We start from the raw sequence: 25,889 nt of genomic DNA on the forward strand, positions 1-25,889 counted from the left end.
ATGAATCGGCTGATAGACATCTGGACTGTTTCTACTTTCGCACTATTATGAATAATGCTGCTACTATGACCATTCATGTACAAGTTTTTGTGTAGATGGATGTTTCTATTTCTCTTGGGTATATACCTAGGGGCTGCCAGATATTTCACTATTTCAACAGAATCAGAATCAACAGAATAATCTCTCTCTCTGTGTATAAGCACACAATTTAAAAAAAAATTGACTCAACTTAAAAAAAATTATGTGGACCAAACGCAACATATTCAGGGACCAGTTTTTGAGGTTAGGAATAGACCTTAATTCTTTTGTCTGCAAAAAGGGAGCGTGAACCAGATGACCCTCATGGATCCTTTTAGCTTTAAAACTTCACTGTCCGAGGATTTTATTAAACTCTCACATACACGTGCATTTACTTACAAATAAAACCTACTTTTACTTCCCTAGGGATTCTGAGTGACTTACAATATCAACCTGATAGGACAGTGAAAAATCATTTCAGAAAGAGAATTCATGATTTCAGGACCCTGGGCTGAAAGGATCAGTAGGAGACTGACATTTAGTGCCTAGCTCCCCAGTAGAGGCAGGCAGAGACGCAGCTTGGACGGTGTGCAAAGCCAGGGCAGTAGATTTGTTTTGGGACTGCTGGTTATGGTCACTTATTTAGGAAGACGTTTTTCGGTGCTTCTTTTGTGTGCTCAGGAAGGAGAGATGCCGCCTGCTCTGAGGAGCTCACGTCTCCTAGGGAGACTCACAGGTCCACACAGTTAGAATCCAGTGAACCGAATGCAGAGAAAACTTTGGTAGCTCAGAGAAATGCTTTGAAGTGTGGTGGTGGTGGGTGGGGGCCACAAAGACCAGAAACAATGTGCTGGGAGTGACTGATGGACTGAGTCTCTGAAGTCGGGTGATCTCGAGGCTCCATCACTAGTAGGCTGTGTGGCATTGCACAGGTTATTTCACTGTGAACTTAGTTTCCTTATCTGTCAACGGGGACAAAATAATACCTACTTTACAGGGGGTTCTTTTTAAATTAAAGAAACAATTAAGTGTTTGACACAATTCCTGGCATGCTGTAAGTGCTCACTAGGTACCATTTATTTTATTCGATCAGTGTACCTTAGTGTTTTCTCGTGAACGTGTGTGTGTGTGCGCATGTGTGTGTGTTGGGGAGGTGGTTGTGAGCTGAGGCTGAACCCTCTGGGAGTGTCTCTTACCTGGGGCTGAAAATGGTGCCAGGTTCATGGGAGTCAGCATCATAGTGTCAGCTGTCTAGTGGGAAAGGCCCAGGTCAAAAAGCCAGAGAACAGAGGTTGGTAGGTCAGTATGCAGCCAGGAGATTAGAGATAGACCACACCAGAAACCATGGCTCAAAGGCAAACAGGATGGATGTCTTGGACAAAGATCTGTGTGTCTATCAAGTGCTGTTCCCTGTGTCTTTGCAGGTGACACTGGGACAATGGATGTATTAATGAGGCAGGGATGGAGGGGACAGCATTAGTCTGATGGAAAGGGGAGTCGATGTTGCCCTAGGTAGGGGAAGCAGGATGTGCAGGGTACAGAGGCTTGGGAGAACCTGCCATGTTTCAGAACAATGAGCAGCCTGGTGGGGCTGGAGCATCGAGAGTGTGGGAGGCAGAGGCCAGGTGAAGTTGGGAGGCCATGGGGGCCAGATCACAAGGGGCTCTGGGTGCCAGGCTTGGCCGTCTGCTCTTCCTTCTAAGCCTAATAGGGCTCAGGGAAGGAATTTTAGGAAAGGAATGACACGGTCAGATTTCTGAAGTAAAAAGCTCCCTCTGGCTGCTGTGTGGAGCCTGAGCTGCAGGAGGACCATCTGACAGCAGAAATAGCAATTATGCCAGAGCGGAGAAGGTGCTTACTTTGAACACAGGGTAATAGTTACACGATTTATTATACTAGCAATTATGATAATGCCAGTGTTCTGGAGCAAGTTAAATGGCAAAGTCAGGACTCACACCCAGTGGAAAATGTTCAGGAAGGGGAAGTTTTGAAAAGTCTTCAAGTACAAAATTGACACTGAAACAAAGAAGAAGGGGGAAATTTCATAAAAAGAACCACCAAAGTCAATTTTCTGAAAGTAAAAATGAGAAAGAGTCTCTGTGGATAATCTTTACTTATTCCAAAACTGAGACAAGAGGCACCTTCATTTTCAGTACAGAAGCAGGAACCCATCTGCTGCTTCTTAGCGACTCGAATGTATTTTCTGCCTTTATTCGGGCAGCAAACACTTGTGTAAGATGGTTTGTGAATGTGCATACCTTCCTCGGATCAGTTCGAGAAGTCAGAAGTCTGATATGGGTTTTATGTAGCTAAAATAAAAATATTGGCAGGACTGTGTTTCTGAATGCTCTAGGGGACAATCTGTTTTTTTGCCTTTTCCAGCTTCTGAAGCTGCCTGCATTCCTTGGCTCATGGCCCCTTCCTCCATTTTCAAGGCCAGGAATCACATCCCTTGACCTGTGTGTCATCCCATCTTCACTCGCTCTCACTTTCTTGCTCCTCCCTTTCCCTTATAAAGCTCCTGTGAGGACATTGTGCCCACCTGGATAATCCAGGATACTCTCCTCATCTTAAGATCCTTAACTTTATCGCATCTGCAAGGTCCTTTTTTCCATGTATTCACAGGTTCTGGGGAATAAGACATGGACATCTTTTGGGGGGTTGTTATTCTGCCTACCACAGTGGTTGTTATTATGGAATTATAGTGGTTAATTATGGAATGAAAGTAATGAGAAATGGACTCATGTGCCAGCGAGGCAATGCATGTGATAGTTAAACTTGAGCTGTGAGGCCAGGCCCTCTGGGTTTGCACACTGCCTCCCCCACTGCCAGCCCTGTGGCCTCTGAGTGTCCATTTCCTCATTCGGTAATGGGGATGTGCACCAGACCTACCTCGTCAAGTTGCTGCAAGGACCGATGAGGTGCTAATAGATGTCGATAACTTTGAACGGTGACTAGCCCATAGTAAGTACTCATTAAATATTGGCTCTTATTATCCGATGGGTGGATATCATACCATTATTTTTTTCTGCGGTTGAATTTTATTATTAATGGCAACATCTGTGGGGTGTATGCGTGTTGGGGGAATTTGTGTGTTTAAGAAAAGTTCGATTGCCCATCCCTGAGAGTTGTATTAGCTGAAAAGGAAAGTACGTGACAGCAGTTGAGCTGTCCAGGCTAATTAATGATGCTGACTCTAATAAAATGCCCCTGGAATATTTTCTGGGACCACCAAGGTTTCTATGACACATTGGATAAAACCCACAGAGAAATTTTAGATTATGCCCTTCTGATATTGTGTGTGCCAACCCATGAGGTAGTCAGAGCCGCTTTTATCAAACTATATATTTTCTACCTCTTATGAATAAATACATAGTTATTTGATAACGCTGGCCTGATTAATTTTAGTAGTTTACAGATACATTTTGTTTTCCTATTAAGTAACTTCATTAAACAGAAAAGTGTAGCATGAGGAACAATAAAATTATTTCTGATTTTTAAAAATTGAGACATAATTGACATAGCATTCTATTAGTTTCAGGTGTACAACATAATGATTCAATATTTTTGTATACTGTGAAATGATCACCACAATAAGTTTAGTTCTCATCTGGTATTTCTGATTTTTAAACATAATTCTTACTTAATTATTCTCAAAGCTACACATCAGAGTTGGATGCACACATTCCCACAGCTTAGGGAAAGAATATTATACCTGCTATCATATTTCTGGTTTCATAAATGACATAATTTTAGCAGAACAATGTGCCATTTTATTACAAATCAAATAATGAGAAACAGCATTGTTATCCTGTTTTACACTTATTATAAAATTAATTATATCAGATCTACATCGATTAAATGTGACTGTCTCTTAGTAATCTATTTTACCAATGCATTTCATAATTTATTTCTCAGTGGTTTTTATAATCTCCAAAATGAATATTAAGATACTCACTTAAGCTGGAAAATAATCATACTTTTTTTTTTCCCCTCCTCAAAGCCCCAGTACATAGTTGTATATCCTAGTTGTAAGTCCTTCTAGTTCTTATATGTGGGACACCGCCACAGCATGGCCTGATGAGTGGTGTGTAGGTCTGCACCCAGGATCCAAACCGGCGAACCCCAGGCTGCCAAAGTGGAACAGGCAAACTTAACCACTCAGCCACAGGGCTGGCCCCTAAAGTCATACTTTTAATGGCAAGTAATACATCCAATTTGGCTGATTGCTTTGACAGTTAGGTTACATGAGGGACTTTTTTTTTTTTTTTTTTTTTGCTGAGGAAGATTAGCCCTGAGTTAACATCTATGCCAACCTTATACCCCTTTATATGTGGGTTGCTGCCACAGCATGGCTGACAAGTGGTGTAGGTCCATGCCTGGGATTTTAACCCGCAAACCCAGGCCACTGTAGAGGAGCACACCAAACTTAACTGCTATGCCAACTGGGCCAGCCCCCGGATGTGTTTTTAATCAGTTGAATGAGCTAACTCTGAAGCTCCAAGATTTGGACAAAGTTTTATTTAAGGCAGGAAACGAGTTAAAAGCATTAAAGCATCTTCTTCTCTAAAAGATGTATGGAAATAAATATTTCGATTTTCTTAACTCTTACTGAGACAAATTTAATAAGGTGTCTCTAAGTGAGAGGATGACAGGTAAAATAACAGTAATTTAACAGTCTTGGCAACTTTCAAATCTACTCTCTTAGCAACTTTCAAATATACGATATATAGCATTTTTAACTTTAGTCACCATGTTGTACATTACATCTTAAAAGTACTCAGCAAAAGAAAAAAAAATTGTAACCATTTGAGGTGATGGATGTTAGCTAAATCTATTGCGGTACTCATTTCACAATATAAACATGTATCAAATCATCATGTTGTACGCTTAAAACTAATCCTCTGTTATATGTCAATTATCCCTCAATAGAACTGAAAAAACCATGTCTTGGCCTTTTTGGTATGCCTCACAGAATAAGACATTAATGACAATAAGTCCCATCTCAAGGACTTATTGTTAGATGGTTTCCAATTATTTGTTTTCAACAGAATTGTAGGAAGACAGTCAAAATGATAGATGCTTAAGAATTATTTTGTGTTTGGGGCATACAAATCAGAAGAAGTTCAAAGAATTGAATGGCAGTTGTTTACGAAAATTCCTTCCCTTTCCATTTAATTATTTATGTGAATAAAGGTTCTCAGTGTTCACATCTATGAAAAAGAAAAATGAATAGGAATGGTTCTAAACCCTGTCTCTTTGTTAATAGACCTTACTCTTAATAAGTAACAGTCATTCCTGAATATACGAGCTAGTTGGGGGAAAATATCTCCACCCATTTCATTGAGATGCATTAAAAATTACTTTTAGTATTATAATTATATATCAAAAGTTGAAATATATTATTGTGGTTTTGATCAATTGTGTACTATTAAAAACTCACGATACTTGAATCCAGAGGAATTTTTGTTTTCTTTTTTTTTACAGTTAGAGCCTAGTGGTCAGAGAAAGAAAATTAATATTTATATATGTGTTGCTGAAAAGCACAACAGGATGATCAACAAGAGACTTTAACTTATAAAAAATATATGAGGATACAATTCTGAGGACGAAGAGAAAGAGAAACAGCAGTTCAAGGAGATAAAAGAACAATGTAGGATTTCTGAGTGTGAAAGAAAAGCTTGTTTGAATAATTTTTTTTTAGGAAGATTAGCCCTGAGCCAACATCTGCTGCCAACCCTCCTCTTTTTGCTGAGGAAGATTGGCCCTGAGCTAACATTCGTGCCCATCTTCCTCTACTTTATATGTGGGATGCCTGCCACAACATGGTTTTCCAAGCAGTGCCATGTCCGCACCCGGGATCTGAACTGGCAAACCCTGGGCTGCCAAAGCGGAACGTGAGAACTTAACTGCTGTGCCACCCGGCTGGCCCCTAATTTTTTTTTGCAGGGAAAGATTTGCCCTGAGCTAACATCTGTTGTCAATCTTCCTCCTTTTTTTTTTTTTTTCTCTCCAAAGCCCCAGGGCATGGTTGTATATCTTAGTTGTAAGTCCTTCTAGTGTTTTTATGTGAGCCACCACCACAGCATGGCTACTGACAGACTAGTGGTGTGGTTCCACGGCCAGGAACAGAATCCCAGCCATTGAAGCAGTGAGAGTGCTGAACTTTAACCACTAGGCCCTCAGGGCTGGCTCTGTAACTTTTTAAATGGGTGATAGTGGGTGGCAAATTGTAGGGTACTGCTGGGATCGTGGTTCCAAGGGATTTGTTTAAAATAGTGATTTAACTTTTCTTTTCAAATAATTTTTATAATATTTGGGGAATCTTTTGGAATCATTTAATCTTAAATTGAAATGGTAAATTAAAGTTTAGCTAAATTAAGAATGTGTGAGGAGGTTTGGTTTTCAAAGTTCATTTTTAGGGAGTATTTGAGTGAAAAATTTGGAAGTCTGCTGACTTAGTTTCTGAGAGTGGGTGTTGGCGGGTCTGTGAAAGCAAATGGCCGTGACCTGTGAGTCTCGTCGCCCCATTCCTTGGTTTGTCTTAGAAGGGCTACTCAGCCCTGACCTCGGTGTAACGCCCCCCCAGGCTCACTCTGCAGGAAGGAGAGCGGTCAGACCCCCAGGGCAGGGTCAGCCAACAGCACTCTTCAAATTACTCTGCTTGATTTGGTTAAACATGACTATTTCCTCAAAGTGTATTTATCAAACACGCATATAGCACTCACTATGTGCCAGGATTGTTCTAATTGCTTTACAAACATTAGCTCGTTTAAATCTCATAAAAGCCCTAGGAAGTAGGTACTGTTATCATGTCCATTTAACAGATGAGGAAAATGAGGCACAGAGAGATTAAGTAACTTGCTAAAGGTCACACAGCCAATAAATAGTAGAACCAGGATTCCTTACACATTGATCTCTCTTTTTAAAAAGGGAGCTGAAAGAAATTTTTCTGTACTCAGGCGGACCACCATCAGACTCGTTTCCCTCCATCGTGCCTAGCAGTGCGTGCCCCTTTCCCTATGCCCAACACTTGCTTCGATTACAAGTAGACTGCATTTGCCTGTGAGGATTCAAAGACTCCAGCTCTCAGATGCAATAGAATTGAACTTCAATGGCCTGTTTATTGACGCTGGCTTCCACAGCCCTGAATCATCACAGAAACGTCTTATTCAGGCAGGAAGGCTGGGTAATTAGTATTGCAGGTCACTAGTAAAGGCCTCAGAAAGCATCAAACCACCCCAAGAAATTATTTTTCCTGGCGTCCTCCATACTACCTCCTAACTCCAGTTTCAGAGGTTTGGAAGGAGCGAAACTCTCTGACGTTTCCTTTACAGCCAGGAGGAAAACAAATTACCCGGACAGCGCAGCCGAGGGGAGAAAGCGTTTTTTTGCCGTCTCCTGCCGCTGTCTTCCCAATGACTTTCCCGGGGCTTCCATTTGACACAGGCAGAGGGTGTCCAGAAAGGTTGCAGGAAGTTTGAGGGTGAAAAATACCTTAGGAAATTTGCCACTTTGCAAAAGGAAAACCGCTTTGAAAACACAAACCCCTCCCCCAAAAACGAATCCCCTCCCCCAAATGACGTCAATACCTAAAAAAAGTCCTGCATTTATAGGTAGATTGGTATCTATTTCTGTGCTTTCTGGCAAGCTGTAAGTCCTTCTGGGCAACTCTGGGACGTTTCAGTGTCCTTAATGGTATAGAGGGCGATTCAGAGCTGTGACCGCCCGGCTCGAACCTGTTGTGGAGAGGAAAGCGTCCTGGGCTGTGAGTTCTGATAAGGACGCAGAGAGCCATTTCCTACGCCACCACTACCCAGCCTTAAATCTGTTAGAAAAATTTCCCAAAATCTCATTTTTTTTCCCTTCCTAAGGTTAAATTACCTTCTAGGTGTGTGAGTGGTTGGGAGCATAACGAGACAGAACTGAAGGGAAGAACACGCTGTGGTTTAAAACGAGCAACGCCTGTGTCAGGCGCCTCAGTGGCAGTGGAGAACCGTATCTGTGTGCGATGGGTCAACCATTACCAATGTGATCCTGCGCCCTGACTCTTTCCGGTCCTCTGTCCCGTAAAAAGGAGTTAAATAAAAAGTTGGGAGATGGAGAAGAGAGGGGAGAGAGAATAGTCTTTGTGGTCTACAGGTATAGAGAGACGGATGGAAGTAGCTGTGTTGGGTGTGGGAGAATTTAGGAGTTCTAAGTGTTGCCGGGAGGTTGTGAATTGCATCCTCTTTAATTTTGTTTTGGAAGATGATGCAAATCAGAGATGAAAATATTTTTTAAAAATCTCCGTTGGGTATTTGGACAGTGCTTCTTTGGATGTGACCTTGTGCTGATATGGGACCGGTCATGTGGAGCTAAAGAGCTTCAGGAAAATCAGGAGAGAAAACATAGCAATAATTAATAACACATTTTTCACAGATAAGATAAATTTTTAGGGTTCTGGAGCAGAGATGGTTCCTGCTCATGTGGGCTGTTTTTGTGCTGAAGAGAATGGGGGGAAATAGATGACATCATTGCTATGGTCTGAATGTGTCCCCCTAAATTCCCATGTTAGATCCTAACCCCCAAGGTGACGGTATCAGGAGGTGGGGCCTTTGGGAGGTAATTAGGTCATGAGGGTGGAGCCCTCATGTATGGGATTAGTGGCCTTGTGAAAGAGACCCCAGAGAGCTCCCTTGCCCCTTCCACTCTGTGAAGTTAGCAGTAAAAATAATAATAATAATAATAATGGCCATCTAGGAGGCAGGTTCCCACCAGACGCTGAATCAGCTGGTGCCTTGATCTTGTACTTCCCAGCTTCCAGAACTGTAAGAAATAAATTTCCTGTTGTTTATGAGTTACCCAGCTTACGATATTTTGTCATAGCAGCCCAAATGTCCTAAGACAATCATGTCAGAAAATTTGAGTTCAGGTCCCCACCTTGGCCTGTGCTCTGAAGAACAGTCAATTTCCATGGTCATGCTCGGCCTTTTTCCAGACCAGAGTGGTTCTGAGGATTAAAGGGAAATCTGGGAAACTCGTGTATTCCAGTGTGTTCCACATTATAGATACTCAACAAATGTTTAATTTGGACTTACAGATTAAAATTCAAATATAAATGCCTGTTTGTTGAAGTAGTCAAGGGGCCCTAAAATGTTTAAAATGGATGTAATGCATTAAAAATGCATTAATTATTTTGAATCCACTTTGAAAGCTGGTTTGAAAATACATGAGGAATGTTTGATCAGTCTTTCACAAAAATTAGGTGGAACAACTATTTTTATGAATCACTCTGGGTTCCCGTAGTGCTGAGCTGTTTCTGCCTCCCTGCACTGTCAGGACAGAGAGGTGCTTCTGTAATGCTCATTTCTCCCTTAAATGAGTATTTGAGACCTTACTCCGTGCAGAGCAGTATGTCCGACTTGGCAAGACGCTAATTTCCAATCACTGGGTAGGTCCCTGTAGGTTGCAAAGCACTTCCACACGCATTATTTCATTTGAACCTCACCACAACCCTGCAGTGTAGACAAGATATATGTTCTCTGTTGGTTTTTTTTTAATGAACGACAGGCAAAAGTGTCTAAGGTCCCACATCTGCTAAGTGGTAGTGGCAGTATTCAGACTCAGAGCTTCTGACTCCCCAAGTCCAGTGCTCTTTCCATAGCACCACGTGTTACAGGCTGAACTATATCCCCTCAAAATTCTCCTGTTGAACCCTAACCCCCAGGACCTCAGAATGTGACTGTGTTTGGAGATAGGGCCTTTAAAGAGTAAATTAAGTTAAAATGAGGCAGTTAGCGTGGCCTCCATCTAATCTGACTGGTGTCCTTATGAGAGGAGGCTGTGCTCACAGGGAAAAGGCCACGCGAGGACACAGGGAGAAGGCGCCGTCTGCAAGCCAAGGAGAGAGGCCTCAGAGGAAACAACCCCGCTGGCACCTTGGTCTTGGACTTTAAGCCTCCAGAACTGTGAGAAGATAAATTTCTCTTGTTGAAGCCACCAGACCATGGTACTTTGTTATGGCAGCTCTGGCAATACACCAAAACATCTCGCCATACACCATACACCATGGCACCCATCTCACTGGAAACATCAATGGCTCCCACTGACCATCAATAAGGCCTAATTCCTTAGCATGGCACTTAGTACTTAGGACTCTTCTGATTTTGTCTCCAGCCCACTTATCTCACTTCATCAGCCTTCTTTTGACACCTCCAGTATCATCTCTACTACCTTGGTGACATTGCTTCCTTCCTGTGTTTAGGGGTTGAGCTGTCACTGGATCTTCAAGGCCCAGATCGAATGCCTTCTCCCCGGCCTTCCTCAACTCACTTTGCTTCTAATAATCTCTTGCTTGAGGTTAGGAGAACACACAGCCTCTGGAGGCAGAAGACTTGGGTTTTTGAATTCTAGCTCTGCTACCTATGAGCTGTGTGACCTTGGGCAGGTTACTTAACCTCTCTAAGCCTCATCATCTCCCCTGTGCATGGGAAAAACAGCAGCACCACTACAAAAAAGTTGGGAAGAGTAAGTAAGATAATAGCTGTAAAGCCAATAGTGAGCATTCATCCCTCTTCCTCTGGCATTGGAAGTGTCCAACCTGCACAATTTATTTTCTTATTACTCAAACTTTATTATTCTTAATAATTTTCAGTAATTCTCATTCTCAATTCTTTTTTTTTATTTCTTAAAACTTTCTTAATATTTTATCTGTACTAATCTAAAAGCATTCAGGTTTTTAAATAAAATTTTTAATTTTATTGAAAATTCTGATTGTAGAAACAATGCATACTCATTACAAAAATTCCATTAAAAACAGAGAAAACAACGAGGAAAGGAATCATCTATAATCCTACCATCCGGGATATTTACTGTTACCATTTTGATGTATCACCTTCCATCTTTTTTCTCTGTGTGAACACACGGTTTTAAACAAAAATGTGAGCATATTAACCATATTGCTTGTGTAAAGTGCTTTTCATAAGGGTAGATGTCTGTGTATACTAACAAATATAGTCTGTATCAGACGTTCATCCTGGTGGCTTGTCCTGACCCAGCCTATAGGTACATTTTGTTTATTTTGCGTAGTGTTAGAAAAATTCTGCCAACTTTTTTAAAAGTCAGGATATTTTACAGAAAAATCACATTCTTCTGCTTTGGAAAATCGAACGCTCTGGCCACAGTGGGCCTGCATTCCAGGAATCCAGTTACCAGCTAGAACTGAGTAGTGCGTTTCCTTCACATTCTTGGTCCCTGTAGATCCCTGGTCTGTATCGCCATTTGTGATGGGCACCACAATCAGCAATTTGAGAGCAGGGCCCATTCTACTTTATCGTTTAACTCTTAGCCCCTCAGCACCTCCCACTTACTATGCTCTTAATAATTATGTGATGTAAGTACTTGAATGACTGGACTCCTTTGTGACATTTCATATATTCCCGTTACTCTAGGAGTGCGTGGGGGAGTCTGGATCCCACCAGAGTATCGGGCCTCTTCTGTCCCATGCAGGGGCTCCCACAGCGGGACCCAAAGTGGGGCTCCATCCACACTGGCAACTTTGGGGAATCTGACCTCCTTCTTTCTGGAGGAGCCCTAAAAACTTTCAAAAGGCAGTACCCAGTAATCACTTCACTTCCCAGAACCACAGCCAGCTCTCACACGGAAGATGACAGCTCTTGAATAACACCATTAAATCCTTCAAAGCATCTAATGTCGGAAGAGAGGAAAGAAGAAGAAGTCTGTCATCATCGCCCAGTGGTTGCGCTTGCTTTTTTGTTTCTCTTCACTGTCTTCTAAGCCCCGAGAGTGTTTCTAGGCGCCGTAGGGTGCAGGCTGCATGAGTTCCTGGTGGGTGTTGGTGCTCAGATTAGAAGCTGGCTTTCAGAGGAGGCTGAATCGCGCCCTGCCGCTCCACCCTGCAGGCTGCACGTGAGGCCCGGCTGCGAGATGCGAGGCGGGCCCCTTTCATCCCACACCAGAGCCTTGGCTTCCAAAACCTGATCCTCCAAAATTTGGCCTTACATAACTTATTTGTTTATTTTTAAGCCAGCCCCGTCCAAGTTGAGAACACTTAAGGCTCACTTTTAGAGGAAATTTGGAAGCCAACATTATCATTAACTAAATCAGCAAGCAACGGTTCTGTAAAAATACGGAGCGGCACCGTTCTGAGGACTTTTATCGTCATATTCCCAGCGGAATTGCATCGTGTGGTGGTTTCTCTGAAAATTGTTCCTGGGCTTTCTCTCTCTCTCTGTCTTTCTGTCTCCTGTTTCTCTCTCTCTTGCTCTCTTTCTATCTCTCTGTCTCTCTCTGTCTCTCTGTTTTTCTCCCTGTAAACCACCGCCTGAGTCTGAGAGGGGCTGGGAGTTCCTGCTGTGTAGGAGCCCCTTCATTTGACAAGGGACCATGAGGTCCTTGTTCTGTAACCCACCCCAGCAGCTCTCCAGCTAGTGCAGTGGATGGGGCCTCTGTAGGACATAGTGATCTTTGGAGAGCATGTAAAGCAGAAAACATGATAAAACAGGCATCTTTGAGTCAGATCAGATGCCGTTTTATATTAGATTCTAGACATGAGGGAACAGATGCCAAGGGTCTGATAAAAATGTATGTGAAGAAGATGTTCACTGCTATGCTATTTCTCTTAGGGAGAAACATTGGAAACACTCTAAATGTTTAGCAAGAAGAGAACAATTAATTTTGGCCTTTTTCAAGGCATCCGTGAAAGATTCATCAAAGTCATAAAGATTCTTTGGAAAATCTTTCATGATGTCAGAGAAGTGTTTATGACTTGTTAGGTTAAAAAGAATTGGGGAAAAAAAAAAAGATCGGGGGTGCTGGCCCTGTGACAGAGCGATTAAGGTCGCACACTCCACTTCAGTGGCCCAGGATTTTGCTGGTTCGGATCCTGGGTGAGGACATGGCACTGCTGTCAGGACCTGCTGAGGTGGCGTCCCACGTGCCACAACTAGAAGGACCCACACAACTATGTACTGGGGAAATTTGGGGAGAAAAAGCAGAAAAAAAAAAAAAAAGATTGGCAAGAGTTGTTAGCTCAGGTGCCAATCTTTAAAAAACAAAAGAATTGGAATACAAAGTCATATGTGTAGTATGAGTCCCATTCTATTTATTATATGGACAGAGATCCTCAGGAAATTAATCACAATTTTAGGAGAGGCCATATCTCTGTGTGATGGGATTATAGGTAGTTTTTATTTTTTCTTTATACTTTTTGGCATTTTCAAACTTTTCCACAATGAGCGTTTATCTCTTTGATTGTCAGAAAATACAATGATTATAAGGTAGCCCACTTTGCTGGTGGTGGCAGATTTGGGTCCACGTTTTCTTTTGATACCATTTCCGTGGCCCTCACTACCTTATCCTCCCATGGCTCCTTCCGTGAGGATCTGGAGGAAAAGGCTGGGAGCAAAGAAGAGGAGGCCATGATGTTTCCCCGTGCACAGGGCCATGGCAATTTCCCGCGGGATCTGGAGACTTATGGACATCTCTGGGCTGCTTGTTCGTCTAGATTCCCGTGTGCAGATTCATAGAGCTTCACTCCTCTAAGGAGGAAACCAGGCTGAAGGAACTTTGCATCTATGCAAACTGTGCCTCACATGACTGATTTTACCTTCGGCCAAGAAAGAGTTCCCTCAGGACACCCCTTCCCTCTTTCTATCCTCACAGCCTCTGCTCCCCTAAAACAAAGTTGCCTGAAGTACCGAGAGATATTGTTGAGTTCTGGTGGGGCAGCTTGGTTCAAACAAGGTGACTGGGCTGCACACGCTGAGCTTGGAAGGTTGTCCAGGCAAGATAGGACTGGTTTATTCCTTGGGACAGCCAATTCCTTCAGTCCTGTGGGTTTCCTCCATGTGTTAAATGGATGTAACACGACTCGAAGCTTCTCTTGGAGCTCTGTTCCATGACCTCATCTACCACTGCCTACACGCATGGAATGAAGGGCTCCCTCCAGGCGCTGAAGGGTAGTGTTGAAGGGGGACTTGAACCGGGAGTGAGGAGCAAGTCTTTTCCTAAGAGTGTTTATAAGTAAGGAGTAGCCTTTTAGCTACCAAGCACAGCAATAACTCAATTCAATTACATCTAACAAGTGTTCATTGCCTGATTATCCACATTTTGAGTAAGGCATTCAAGAATCCCCCCAAACTCTTTAGAGAATGCCTCAGTTTCCTCCATTAGCACCTCATCTATCCCTTTCTTGAAGGCTTGGATCCCTGTGTAGGACCAGCATTGATCTTGAAATCAGTGGTTCTGGGTTGAAAATCTCATCTCTACTCTGTCACCCACAGGCACTGTGGCTTCCGGCAAGTCACTAATCTCTCTAAACCTCATTTTCCCCACCTCCAAAATAGGAATCATAATGCCAGCCTCAAGAGGCCGTTCTTGAGTAGAGTTGCTGGATTTAGCAAATAAAAATATAGACACCCAGTTAAATTGGAATGTCAGACAAACAACAAATGACTTTTTAATATAAGTATGTCCCATGCAATATTTAGGACACACTTATACTAAAACCTTATTTCTTATTTCTCTGACCTTCCCATTTAACTGGGTGTCCTCACTGTACCTGACAACCCTATTCTTGAGGCTGATGTGAAGGGATTTATCTGAGCCCCTGCCCATGGCTCAGTGAGTGCTTGGTCCTCTGTACCTTCCTCTCCCAGGGTGGGTCCCACAAGGGGATTAGTTGCTTCCATCTTCCATGGCGAGGGGAATAAAGACTCTGTGACCAGGCTGGTGGAGGGGAGAGGAGGCTGCCCAGTCAGGGGAGGACATCTCGATGGGTGGAGTAAGAGAGCAGAAGACACAGTGGCTGGTACAGCTAAACCTCTGCTCAACAGACATCTTTAAAGACCCAGCAAATAGTGTCTCTTGGTCCTGTTTGCCTTTGACACACTCTGTTTGCTCTGCGCAAGCCTGTCAGTGGGGAGCCCCAATGGGGATACTGACCCCAGGGAAACCCCGTCTAGACATGACCATTCCATAGGCTTCAAAGGCCAACTGTTGTGTTAGACAGAGGGACTTTCCTGGAGGTGATTTTTACAAACAAGGGGTAAAGATGACTGGGGGCCCCAGAGACCTTCCTGCGACTTGGGGGAAACCCAGGGTATGAGCTGACACAGACAGGCCTGTCCTTCTGCTCCCTTCTTACGTCTCCTCCCCACTGCTTCTACCAAACTTGAATCTGCTGAGCTTCAGCTCCCAGCCCATGGTGGGGAGGCAGACAGGTGGCAGGTCCCCTCTCTGTCCTTTGTGGGCATTGCAAGCTACTCAAGAGCCCCCAGAACCTCAGGGTATAATTTTACTTTTCTGATCATCTGAATTCCAGGCGAGGAGCTCAGCTGTCGTCGGCTTCAGGGAATTTTTCCACCAGGATTGAAATCCGGGCCAAGAAAGCGCGGGCATGCAGAAGGCATTCTTTTCTGCTATTCAGAAGCACTCTGCTTCGATTCCGCCTTAGGAAATGGGGCCTTTACCCAGAGTCATAGATGGAAGGTTTGAATTTCATGACAGTGAGAAAACACAGGAAGGCAGCCCATGGCCGGCTGCGTTTCCTAATCTCTGTCATGTTTTTTTCCCATATCCCTTTTTTTTTTTTTTAATTTAGAGAACACTTTAATGGATATTTTCACATATATATTTAAAGTTAAGAAAAATAAAATGAATTCAAACCATGCCCAGTGTAAACAAAAGAAAAGAAGAAAGGAGAGAAAGAAAGATTTAAAGTGACCCCTCTGTCTGCTGTTCCAGTCTCAACTTGATTGTCACAGTCAGCTCGTGACAGTTATTTTGGAAGAGAAGATGTAATATCTGACTATTATTCACTAAATAGTTTTCTGAAAGTTAATTTACTTTCTAAAATTCTTTATTCGTTCTAAGAAATCATATCTTTCAAAATCTAGGATTTGATGTGCTATATATATTTTCCTTCCAATCATGAAGATAAATATATGCTATTAAAGTTTAATAATGCTCCCTTAAACTGTGTATCACTTAAAGCTATGTCTTAGAAACACGGCTCTACTTGAGGAGTCTTTTGAAGCCAGGGTTTCCTATCTGTCCTCTGTTAACAACGGCCGGATCTGAGGAAGACGTTTCCTCCATCTTGGGCGCCGGACTTTGCACGCGTTAGCTCCTTAGCCCTCCCCGGAACTCTTATTTCCAAAGAAAGTATTTTCGTTGGCTCCGTTTTACAGATAAGGAAACTGAGACCGAGAGAGGTAACGTCAAGGTCATATCGTTAGTAAGTGAAAGTCAGATTCAAAGCACAGCAGTCTGAGTTGAGTCCAGGCAATCACCTCTGTCTCTAACCTCTTAGAAAAAAACACAGGTATTGATAGCACCACTTGCCAGGAAAAAAGCAGGCAACGGTCTGGTTGAAGAATGAGTTCATTCAGTACGAAACGGGAAGCGCGTCCTTCCCGTAGCTTCTAGCGTATTGCATGCAGTTCCCAACTTGCAGAGGGACTGGATTCCAAAAGCTGATTTAAAAGTAATTTCCCTGTCCCCTTTCTCTGTGTTCCAAGGCGCTTTGTGCACGCCGCTCCTGTTACACTCAGCACGTTGTCTCTTACTTGCTTATACATCTCTCCCCACGGGGCTCCAGGCCGCCCGAGGGCAGGGATCTTGCCTTATATTTACTCTCTCATTCCCAGCATCTAGCAGAGTGCCCAGCCCATGGAGACAAAGTATATGTGCGTTGTATTAAATTAGAAGTCGTTTGTTTGGAACTCGGCACACATTTCCCCAAAGAAATGCATTACAAACGGAAACATTATGTTTCCAACCAGCTTGGAAACAGTTTATTTAACCTATCTCATAGTCTACCAAGAGTACTAATAAATTATCAGGAGCCCTAGGTGGGACAAGAGATAGGGTGGGGATAAAGACAGAAATCTTCCTCCCCTTATCCTGGGTGTAGGGTCAGACCTAGACGAAATTTCTCATGGGTCAGAATTCACCTTTGACTCTCTCCAAACTGCCTTTTTTTGTCTACATCTCCTATCTTCTTGGGCATCGCTGTCTCCAAGCTTCCTACCCAATAGCCAGCTGTGGTCCCTCGCCCAGGGCTTTCCTGCTCTTACCCCCAAAAACTTAATTGTTCTCCTTACCAGTCAAAATTTTTGTTTCCTGAGCTCAGCTGATTTTCATTGGGAAAAGAATCTGATTGAATTAATTCTTGCTAATGTGTGAATGATTGCCCCTAACATCCTCCACCTCCATACGCTCTTCCCCTAAATGCCAAGCATATGACTATTTATAGCACAGTGGTTAAGATGATAGGATTTGGAGAAAGACTTGGATTTGAATCCAGTTATGTGGTCTAGATAGAGTAATTTAACCTCTCTAAGTATTACTCCTCTCATCTGTAAAATGGAAATAATCATAGTTGTAAAGACAGCTAATATTTTTATTATACTTAGTGTTATATCACATATTGGGCACAGTTCTAAGGACTTTTTATTCATTGATTTACTTTTTCTTCACAACAGCCCCATGAGGTAGGTGTTCTTGTTATTAACGGTTATAAAGGAGACTGACTTTTTGAAAGAGAATTCTAATGGCAAATTAATTATCATTTATTTCCTGCCTGCCTTTCTCCAAGAAGGCTTTGAGGGCGGCGTGCTGCACTGATAACATTTCCGGCAGCACCGGTGGGAGAGGACTGCCATTGCCGGGAGGAGATTTTTCAGGGCAAAGAGAGTGGGAGCTGCTGCCAGGTCACCCGGCTGAAATTGGTTCTGGGAGTCCGTTCCCTTACACGGTTCCTGTTTCCACAGCTTCTTCCCTTCCTCAGCCCCTGAATGTGCCGAATCTGTAAGTGGTCCAAGTTTTTTTCTCTCCCCTTTCTTTCTTTAATTTTTTCACAGAGCCCATGGCAGCTGCAAGGTGGTGGGGGCCGGGCGGATGGCAGCAGCTGTTTGTATGTATGGGACCTCTGTAGTCTCTCTTTGTGAGCAGGGACTGTCTGTATATGTCACAAGCTACCACCTGGCAAGACATTTAGTTCCATCTATGTTGCTGAAATGTTTCCTGGATGACATCATCAATGCATAAGGATGGGAGGAACGTCAAGATGTGGCTTGCCAGCCCCTCGCTGCCCACCAGCCCTGCACTGAAACATTCGGGGGCGATTTTACCCTCTGGCTTAGCAGACAGTTTAAGATTGGTCTCCAGTCCTTCCCATTTACCAGATGCAGAGATTTTCAAGACACGGGGGTATGCATTTGAACAGAAGTGACAGTGTAGTCATGGCAAACATTGAGCAGAAGCCAAAGGCAGAAGGCAAGTGGCAGGCTCGCCACAAGGGTCCCTTGAAGTGGATGTCCTTGCAATTAACTAACTTCACTTCTCTGGGCCTCACTTTCCTCTTCTGTCAGACAAGGGAGGTGGCTGCACTCTCTCTGCTCCCTCCTGAGCTTTGGGACTCTGATTCTCTGAAAACTCCCCAGGACAGGTGGCTGTTCATCCTTTCTGATGTCACCCAGTCCATCGTGACCCTTGTAAGCCTATTCAAATGTTTGCTCATCTTTAAAATTGAGAATTTTCCCCTTATGCTAACTAAAAATTTTTTATTTTAATTTGAGATTTGCTTTTGGCCATTGTTATTAGGACTTCTGAAAAGATGGATAGAATTCTACCCTGTATTCCTGCTACAATGATCCTTTATTACACATACAGTGCCACGTCTATGTTTTAACCTAGATGATTAGTTTTCAAAGACTTAGTGGCAGTGATATTGTATTTTTGTATCACATTTATATATTTAAGAGCTATTTCACATATACCATTTCGTTTGAACCTCAAACTAAAAATAGGAAGGGAGATTCTATTCATTTTTACATGGGAAGAGATTCAGGATAAATAAACTTCAATACCTTCAACAATATCACGTCTTCCAGTTACTAAGTGGAAGAGTCAGGATTCAAACCCAGGTCTTCTGACTCACAGTCTACTGCTCAGGCCACGAGATCACATGCTAATTTAAACCAGAAGCACCACCCAATGCACCAGCTCCCTCTGTTGGAGTTCCTGCTATGTCCCGAGTGCCTTCCTAGGTGCTCTGCATACGTCTTGAATCCTGGAAACAACTGGGCAAGGAACGTAGTGTCACATTCAGTTTAGAGATGGAAAGAATGGAAGTTCAGAGAGCTTAAGTATTAAGGAGTGGCCTGATGGCTAATGTGCACTCAAGGCAAAATTGAAACCCAAGCCTTTCCTTGTGACAGAACTGCCTCTTACTGAAATATGCATCTCCTAAAAGAGACCCCAAAGAGTTTAATTTTCAGAATTTTTATGCCACACAAATGATTGTTCCCTGACAGTCTAGTTAACAGACGTTACTGGTTGGTTGAGCCCCATTCAGCCAACTCGAATCTCGTTCAGTTGCCCTTAAGTTTTCCTGTTGTGCATCATTCTGCTTCTTGCACTTTCCTTTCTAGATTTTATTTTCCATTCTTTCAAAAATATTTTTTCCTGGGCCCTCTTAAAATGTGTGCACTTCAATTTTAAGAGGTTGGCATTTAAAGTGAGAATGGAATTCTTAGTTAGAACTTGAATGATGGCCAGTAGAAGAATGGGATTTTAGCTTACCTCCTCCTTCCCAAATTCCAGGTTATATGTCCCAAGATCATTTTATGTTTATTCATAATCTATTTTCCTGACCAGTTTACCTAGCTAACCCTTGCTCATTTTGTATCTGCATAATCCATTGCCTATTTTTTTTTTTTTTTTTTGGTGAGGAAGATTGGCCCTTTGCTAACACCTGTTGCCAATCTTCTTCTTTTTGCTTGGGGAGGATTGTCCCTGAGCTAACATCTGTGCCAGTCCTCCTCTATTTTATATGTGGGATGCCTCAACAGCTTGGCTTGATGAGTAGTGTATAGGTCTGCCCCTGTGATCCGAACCTGTGAACCCCAGGCTGCTGAAGTGGAGTGTGCAAACCTAACCACTATGCCACCAGGCCAACTCTAGCTTTTTTTTTTAATATTATTTTATTGAAGTCATAATAGTTTATAACATTGTGAAATTTCAGTTGTACATTACTATTTGTCAGTCACCATACATATGTTGCCCTTTCCCCCTTGTGCCCATCCCCCAAACCCCTTCCCCTCTGGTAACTATTAGTCTGTTCTTTTTGTCCATGTATTTGTTTATCTTCCACATATGAGTGAAATCATATGGTTTTTGTCTTTCTCTATCATTGCCTATTCTGAAGCCCTCTAGCTTCATCTATGAAATGGGGATAATGATTTCTGTCTTGTCCATAATTCTGGTGACATTCCATCAAATAATGTACAAGGAAAGCACTTCGAAAAGTATAAAGAACCACGAACAGAGAATTACGGTATATTTCGCTTTTGCAAAACCTAAACTATTGAAATGGAACTAAGTGATCAGCATTGATCATAAGGCTGAGATTTGGATGTTCCAGATTTACTTGTCATATAAAATATGTAAAATTATATAAAAAATTTGTCGTTAAATCATTTTGAAAGGAAGACTTTCTGTGCCTTATTTAGAGTAATGTCCTTTTCATACCCTAGACTGACACGGTGAAGGGTTGGTTAAAAACTGAATCGGGGACTTCTCTGCTTCCCCCTACAGCTCCCTGGTTTCTTTGCCTCTAGACTCTTTGCTGCTCTCCTACAAAACCCCACACCTTCTGGTACTGTTATGCACTCTGCGTTATCTTTCTCCCCATGTTTCAGTATTAGAACACATTTTCTTAACTCTTTTATGCAGTTCCATGATGATAATGAACTTCTGGTAGCCATTGACCAAGAAAATATCAACGACAAAAGGACATCAGGAATTCAGTACAACTTTGAAATGGACTTACATTTAATTGAGCACAACTGCATCCAAATGCTTTTGGAAAACACACGCACATGTCTGAGACATTATCCCACCAGCACGTTTATGAACACTCAGTAAGTATTTGTCACATGAAGGGATGAACAAAAAGAGAATGAAAATTTGCAGACAATACTTGTGGTCTTTGTGGATTTGTGACCTTTGTGTCATGACTCCATTCCCCAACCCCTGCCCTGGGGGCCAGAGCTCAGTGCTTAGAAACCACTTGTATGGTTTCCTGAATACACAGTATACAGTAGACGCTCAATAATTGTGTACTGAGTATCTGAATGAATGTTCATTCTTGTCTCCCAATTAGATTACAATTGTGAGGATAGCAACTATGTTGTATGCCTTTCTGTGTCCCCAGCAGAGCCCAGCATTGTGCTGAGAGAAAGCAGCCTGCTCTCAAATGAACAATTAACTCGAAGAGTATTGCCTACCAACAGATACCTTTCTGGAGGAGCTTATTACAAAGGAAGCACTTAAAAATTTAAAATACTTAGAGGCAATATGGATGTCTTTGATTCCAGAAAACTCCTTGTGTTTCTTTGCAAGGGTAAGTAAAAGAAAGTCTGGAGTTAGGAAAACATGAGGAGATGTGACAGAGCCTATGAAAGGAGCAGTGCTATTGGCCATGAGGAAGGGAGAGTGTCTTGTTAGTAGACTAGAAACCTCTTCCTTTAAGCCTGCCTTGGTCTTCTGCTGAGTAATCTAAGGCCTCGTCAGAGAGGAGGTGATGCTACCAGAACCGTCTAGGGTGGAGACTGAAATGGCAGAGGAGCTGGTTAACTCATTGCACCTTGAAGAGGCAGTGGCAAAAAGCAATTTACTTATTCATAAGTCACGAGCTACAGCATATTCAATACTTTTATGGGTGATAAGACATAGAGAATTTGTTAGAGAACTCACATACCTCGACAACCTTGGATAGAGCAGTCCAATCATTTCGAAGAGAAACTCTTAATATGTCTGGAGGCTCGAGTGCCGTGAACACTGCAGAGAGAGAGAGAGCGTCCTGCGCCCTGAGTCTGGTGGCCACTTCACCTTGCAGCAAAGGAAGTGAAAGTGCCAAAATGAAAAGAAGAAAGTCAACATTCTCTCTAAGGGAAAAAATGCAGACACAAGCTTTTTTGCGTGTGTGGGGTGGAGCGTTTAGAAGTGCTTTGATTATAGAGGATATCTGTCAAGACAAACAAGAAATAATCTTTCTTATTTCCTCAGCTTCTCCTGAAATCTCTGCCCTGATTTTGATAGAAGAGCAGTCTGGGAAACAAATTACCCAAGTGAAAAAGGAGAGAAATGATGCTACAGCTGCTTTAGACGAATTTGATTTTCTTTCCTGTTTTGTGGCTGTCTTGATATTTCTGATTTCAGTTACTTCTGTCGAACTAAAACCGTTGGGTGAACTGGATTCGCCCGATTCTAGACAGGGCCTTCACCATAGTTTGGTCCAGACTCTCAGTTTTGTAGCTATAAAAGCTGAGGTACAGTGATGCGGTGTGCCATGTCACAGGTCCTTCTACTCCATAACATCACACACACCACGGTGCAACACCTGCAAATTAACTTCTTGAACAGAGATTCAACCTGTGTGAAACACAGGTGTGACTTCTTAGTCTCCCTGTCTGTCCCTCTTCATGTAGACACATGTCAGCTGCTGGGATATTTCATCTGGAGTGAGGGCCTGGGTGAGATCTGGGGCTTTGGAGTGGGTAGATGTGGCCTGGCATGCAGTCGGGCCATGCGCCCTGAGATGGGTACCAGACGTACAGTGTGATAAAGAACACATGCTCTGGAGCCTGACTGCCCGAATGTCCTGGTCCTGACACTTAATAACTGTGTGACCTTGGCAAGCTACTTATCCTTTCTTGTGTCTCAGTTTGTTCATCTGGAAAGTGGGGATGATGGTGGTACCTCTTTCCCATGACCGTGGTGAAGATTAAATAGATTAATACACGGGAAGTGCCTAGAAGTGTGCTGGACAGATGATAGACACTTGGTAAAGGCTATTGTTATTATTATTACTGTACATTATGATTACGTTGTCTTCACCTGTACAGCAATAGCCGTGTCACAGGATTGCAGAACGTAAGTGAAATTGTGACTGATTTAAGACGCGGGATGAATGCATTAGCAGTGTGCCTTCGGCAAGATGCTGCACCTCTTGGGCCCTTTCTAGCTCCTCTTAAGTAATGTTGCGCAGTCATGGACTAATTGCTCTTGCCATAGGGTGACCAAATTGTCCTGATTTGTCCTGGACTTTGCTGGTTTTAGCATGGAAAGTTCCATGTCCTGGGAAACCCCTGATCCAGGTAGACTGGGATGGTGGTTACCCTGGGCCTCTGTGACCCTTGGGCCTTGATGTGCCCTGTCCGGTGCCCCTCATCCCACATTATCATTGGGGAGTGGATTGGGGTGTGTGTCACAGATATTATTGATTGTTGATGCCAGTTCATCTTCCCTCGTCACCTCCTTCCTTGCTGGCAGGGTCCTGATTTTATTCTTTTGTTCACTGAGTGGCCCTGTGCCCAGAAAAGGTGATGATAACCCCAGTTCACCAAGGTGGGGATGGATCTTGATTAATCTAAGCCAAGCTTGCAGTTCTAGTCTCCTTACCAGGGCCTGAGTTAGCAGGGGAAGGTGGAGTGCACTGATGCGGTACTACTAGTTGTTAAAACATTGACTTGCTCTGTCATGGTTGGTAAAGAGATGTTGCCCAAGTGTGTCATCTTCTGCCCCAGGATTCCTGGGCTAAACCTCCCCCACTCAACTCCTAAAGGGTTAATGTCTAACACCACTGGGGGCTTCCTGGACCCTGGCTCCAGGCCTCCTGCTTTGTTGGCTCGGTGTCCTTGCCTTTGTGTCTGTTGTTTATTTTGTAGAATATCTTGCCTGCATGTGATCTAATTCTGGGGACAGCTCCATTCACTTTCCTAGGGTCAGTGGTCCTGGTGGCATCTACCAGGGTCTGGGGTCGTGGTGTAGTCTCAGTGTTGGTGTCCACAGCGGCAGATACAGTGGTTCTGTGCCTGGCTGGTTCTGTAGTGTGACTCTGGGCACAGCCTCTAAACCTCACAGTGCTCTGGTATTTCAGGAGATACAACCTTCTAATAAATTCCTTTTCTGCTTAAATCACTAGGCTGGTTAGCTTTTGCATGTACCATGCCGCCCAAAACTTAGTGCTGTAAAACAATAACATTTGTCTAGCCGTGGGTCATCAGCCTGGGCCTGGCTCAGCTGGGTTCATCCGTGTGTCTGCCGTCAGCTGCTGGTTGGCTGGCACTGGCTGATCTGGGGTAACCTCAGCTGGGATGGCACATTTCTACTCCATGTGACGTATCCTCATCCAGCAGACAAACCCGCACTTGATCACGCAGTGATCACAGAGTGATCACATAGTGGTGGCAGCCTTCCAAGGGAAGGAGTGGAAGTATACAAGGCCCCCTGAGACCCGGAACTGGCACAGTGTCACTTCTGCCCCATTTTGTTGGTAGAAGTAAGTCACAAACCCAGACCGGATTCAAGAGCTGGAGAAATAGGTTCTGCCTTTTGATAGTGTGAGTGTAGCTATAGGGAGGGGAGTAACCGGAGACATTTTTGCCGATTCCCACTGTCATCCAGAGCTTGGATTTGGTGCTCTAGCTGGCACAATAAGGTGAAAGATCAGGGCAAGGAAGATGGAAGGAGGCCCCATCTCCTCAATAGACTGAGGAATACTATGGGAGAACCAGGGCGGTTCTGTCTAAGCTGCCCCAATTCTAGGAGCGCAGACCTGGTTTGAGGGAAATGCATGTGAGGAAGGCGATGAAATGCTGTCAGGCTCTACTTAGATTTCCTTGAAGTTAGATGTGGTGGTTCATGGTTCATCCACATTCTGCTCCCCTACCCTGGGAATCAGCATTGTTCTAGATGACGGTTTCTCCATCAACCCCCTTCCCAGAAAAAAGAGCAAATGCTCTCTTCCCATTCTTCTCCCCACTGTGGACATGTAGTATGAACGAGAACTAAACTTATGTTGTTTTAAGCCTCTGGGATTTGGGGTTGTTTGTTACTGCATCATCAACTATGCTATCCTGACTGATACAGTATTTAATGAAATACTACTCCTGAGGAACATTGTATAAAAAAAAAAAAGAGTTCCATGGGTAAATAAATTTGGGAACAATGAGAAACTGCTAGTTGTCATTTGATATTTGTTCTCTCTTTTTGCATTTTGATGATAGAATCTTCTGAGTTTCGGCCTGACACGTGGCCACCTAACTGGAAACTGCATCTCTTAACTGCCCTTGTATCTGGTTGTGTCCATATGGCTGAGTTCAGGCCAGTGGGATGAAAGCACAAGCAATGAGTAACTTACATATTATCTCCTTAAAGAGAAAGCTTCTTGCCCTGGACTCTGTCTTTTCTGGCTTCTCCTGACTGAGGAGTGGTAATCACTGGCCCCATGTTCGAAGCCATATGTTGAGTATGGAAGAGCCACTTGGCCAGTCTTGGATCACTCATCTCTGTACTGATATATGAAAGAGACATTAACTTCTATTTTAGCCACTGTGTTTTAGAATCTCTCTGTTATGGCAACCTAAGATGTACCTTGACTAACGTCACACCTTATCTTCGCCAAGGAGATTCAGCTTATTTACTGAGGGAATTTCTCCTTTTTTTCTGGAACATTTATTGATATCCACTTATTGATACCACAGAGACAGCCCTAACATAAATTTGCTCTTTGGAAAGTACTGGAATAGAATCATCTTGGTAGGCGAGGAAGACTGTGGAATTATCATTTCTAACGACCGTTAATAAGAATATGACATCATCCACCCCCAAACCCAGCTCAGCTCCCACTGCTTTCTTCCTGGAAAAGCAGCCAGGTGGTGGAAAACTAGGAGCTTGACTGATAACAAGCCCGGACTTGAATCGAGACTCTTGTGACCTTGGGCAACCTCTTTCACCTCTCCATGTCTCTGTTTCTTCATTTGTAAGATAAGCATACCGAAGCCTACTTCACAAGGTTG

At 43.2% G+C, this 25,889-nt stretch overlaps 1 protein-coding gene and 1 long non-coding RNA gene across 2 annotated transcripts in view; one reads left to right on the forward strand and one right to left on the reverse strand.

Moving 5' to 3' along the window:
* Positions 1 to 21,907, reverse strand: part of RBPJ (recombination signal binding protein for immunoglobulin kappa J region) — a 223,215-nt gene extending 201,308 nt beyond the window's left edge. The window contains exon 1 of the mRNA XM_046656186.1: positions 21,788 to 21,907. The gene's annotated coding sequence lies outside the window, so the exon portion shown is untranslated. The remainder of the gene's footprint in view (positions 1 to 21,787) is intronic.
* Positions 1 to 24,962, forward strand: part of LOC124237034 (uncharacterized) — a 34,269-nt gene extending 9,307 nt beyond the window's left edge. Inside the window, exons 2-4 of the long non-coding RNA XR_006887918.1 lie at positions 20,761 to 20,948; positions 21,245 to 21,430; positions 22,096 to 24,962. This is a non-coding gene — a long non-coding RNA (uncharacterized LOC124237034). The remainder of the gene's footprint in view (positions 1 to 20,760; positions 20,949 to 21,244; positions 21,431 to 22,095) is intronic.
* Positions 24,963 to 25,889: the final 927 nt, after the last annotated feature.

This window comes from Equus quagga, chromosome 3 (assembly GCF_021613505.1).
Source record: "Equus quagga isolate Etosha38 chromosome 3, UCLA_HA_Equagga_1.0, whole genome shotgun sequence".
Classification (NCBI taxonomy): Eukaryota; Metazoa; Chordata; class Mammalia; order Perissodactyla; family Equidae; genus Equus; species Equus quagga.